Raw genomic sequence first — 3,151 nt, 5'->3', positions numbered from 1 at the left:
GGCCAGAGAACGTATTTAGACCCATTTATTTTGTATTTTTTCCCCAACCAGCCCCTTTAAACTATATATATATAGTCAATAGTATTTTTGTCCTGCATTAGATAGAATAAACGTAAAATAGTAAATGAGTGCAAAGTGAAAAGTACTTGAAAGTTTTATTTTAATTTTTTAGAAAATAACACTTATGTGACATACACAAATTAATGATTTGAATATATTTATTGAATGTTGTCTATAGTGATATTTTTGGGGCTGAAATCTCCACTTACCCATCCTATTGGTATTATATATCTAAGGTCAAACTTGTTTTTAAACTCAGATCCATTAGATTACTTTGTTCGTTTTAATTTGATTATAATGTAAACTTACACTGCATCCATGAAGTGGTCACCTGATCAGGAGCATTTAAAAGACTCACAGCATGAAAAGTACAATACAGTTCCCATCAATACAGCATGCATTTGACCTGACATCCTACTACATCTGATTTTGGCATGAAACAAAGCAAACAAAATCATATTGGCTCACTGATTGTACAAATGCAACATAGGAGTAATAGGCAGCCATTACCTGCAATGTACACAATAATACAATTACATATTTACTTGCTATCACAAGTTCAGATATTTTTGATGCCATTTAAACCTGTGGAAATTTGACAAGTCATTTATCCAATTTGTTGTAGTCAGTTTGCCAATGCGATCAATAATCAAATGAGCTTATTTTCTGTTTACTTGTACTTGCAGGTCAGTTTGCTGAGAATGAGACAAATGAAATTAATTTCAGGGAAATACCGTAAGTATTTAGCGAGTTCTTTGTCTTAAATCTCGTCATACTCTCGGGTTGACTGGATGATCACATAGTGAATCCAAGTATTTAGGTAACTTTCTAAGAAAATTGACTAGTAGATTTTTATTGTGATAATTTCTTGTTTCTCACTGGCTTCAAACATTATTCATCAGACATAAAGACAATTGTTTCTTTATTGTTGGAATAGAAATATTGTTAAAATAATTATTGACCTGTTTTGGGTTTGATTTTTGTTGTATAAATACTAATATTATCAGATTATATGTAGACAATACCACACATGTGTAAAATGCAATCTGAGATGTCAGAGGAACACATGCAGTATTGCTTTACATATCATTAATTGTTCTTTCAATGCATTTTATATTTTCTTCAAAACTTTGCTCATCACATTACCATATTTATGATTAATTTGCCTCCTGAAAGCTTGAAACAAACAACATTGATAGACAGAATTGAAACTACGTTCTGGACAGTATATAATGTGTCAAACTTAATTACCATAACATAAAATGGCTCTAAAATGTTCAGAGCCCATTTCTGTGTGAACTCTTGATTAAATCAATGTATAACAAACCCATGATATTCAGTCAGAAACTAAGGAGTTCTTGATAATGGGGTAAAACAACATCTTGTATTATATGATATAGTGTGAAAACTGACTAGATCGCAATAGTAAGATGTATTAGGAACCATAGCTAATGTCCAGTAAATGAATATAGTTTTTGTCTTTCTTACAGGTCACATGTACTGCAGAAGGTTTGCATGTATTTTACCTACAAAGTGAGATACACTAACAGTTCCACAGAGATCCCAGAATTTCCTATCGCACCCGAGATCGCTTTAGAGTTACTGATGGCGGCAAATTTCCTGGATTGTTAAATGACTCACGCTTTATTTGTAAATTGGAAATTAATATTTGAGGATTCTCGTATATAATGATGATTCAGTAACAGTAATCTGCACTTGGGATAACAGCTGTGCACATTATGATTGAGCAAACAAATCCAACCTGCTGTTGTAACCATCTCCAATATTTGTTTATTGTGGTTATTTCGGAATGGTAAGGATGTGTATTCAAAAGTTGTAATATCAAAAGAACTGAGAATACAAACAGAGACAAAGACAACCCCAGATCTGATGCAAGCTTGAAGAATGAACTGTTTGTTGGTATTGTTTGCATGTGAGATGTATTTATCATCCTCTTTGTCTGCAAGTGACCTATAGTTTAATACACAAGATAACTGAAAAGTATAAGTACCTTTTTTTTACCCTTTCTTAATTATTCTTTGTGAATGTTGTTACTATTTATTATTAAATATTGTGATATTTCATCACATTATGTATACGTGCATCAGGTGTAAACAAATAGAAGTACACATTTCAATTCCAGCTAGTCGTGTCTGTACCTACTTTTCACAATAACTATCAACGATTTCCTTACAAGAGGGAGATTCTTCATTGTTCAATTTCAGTTCACGAGATCTGTTTTGGAATAACACATGCAAAAATAAGGGTAATTGTTTTTTCCCCCAGGAAGTATTGCACACTGTTTTGATTTCACTTCATTGCATTACTTATTTATGTAGAACAAAAATGTATAGCAATATAACTAAGTATGTATATATAGCTGATGCTTTGTGATATCCAAGTGAGTAGGCAGGTCTGTGTACGTTTAAAAAGAAATATGTAAACCCTCAACATTCATTAAAATTCTATCCATTTTATTGAATTGTTTCTTTTAGTTTTGTTTTCTGCCGAGTATTGTGCTGCTCTCTAGTGAAGAGAATGTATCATCATCCTCATCCTCATCATCCTATATACATACTTAACAATGTACCTGTAACATATCAAATGTGACACCTGACCTTTCTTATACGAACCCTGTATAAAGCTATTCAATATGAAGCAACAGTGAGCAGGACTTGGTGACAAATCATATTGAAATGTGATCTTGAAGGTGTTGCTGGATATTCATACCCCTGCTTCATGAATGATATGGGAATCAAACTTTGCAGTTTCACATTCAAAAATGAGGCCACTGTGAACTCAATTTGACCATATGCCTTGACCTCCAGTGCTCCAGTAATGGCTTCTTGAGAACATCTCAGCCTGTTCATGAATTGGCATCACACTCGGTAATATATAGCTATAGGTGCATCATGAAAAAGGGCAGCGTGTCTCATCCTAAATCGAGGTCACTATGACTTCAATTGAACCTTTGACCTTGACCTCAATTATTAAATTAAGTGTACACTGGTTTTTTGATCATATCTTAGCCACTGTATGACAGTAGAGGTTTTTTAGGTCACCTGAGCTTTGCTCAAGTGACCTATTCCAA

The 3,151-nt window shown here is 33.2% G+C and overlaps 1 long non-coding RNA gene across 1 annotated transcript; it reads left to right on the top strand.

Moving 5' to 3' along the window:
- The first annotated feature begins 690 nt into the window (after window positions 1–690).
- Window positions 691–2,542, top strand: LOC110444457. Its single transcript, XR_002462245.1, has 2 exons — window positions 691–795; window positions 1,551–2,542. It is a non-coding gene; the product is annotated as an uncharacterized LOC110444457 (long non-coding RNA).
- The last annotated feature ends 609 nt before the right edge of the window (window positions 2,543–3,151 follow it).

Source organism: Mizuhopecten yessoensis, unplaced genomic scaffold (genome assembly GCF_002113885.1).
Source record: "Mizuhopecten yessoensis strain PY_sf001 unplaced genomic scaffold, ASM211388v2 hete_36126532, whole genome shotgun sequence".
Taxonomy (NCBI): Eukaryota; Metazoa; Mollusca; class Bivalvia; order Pectinida; family Pectinidae; genus Mizuhopecten; species Mizuhopecten yessoensis.
The sequence above is the reverse complement of the archived record's forward strand: the minus strand, read 5'-3'. Positions and strand labels throughout refer to the sequence as shown.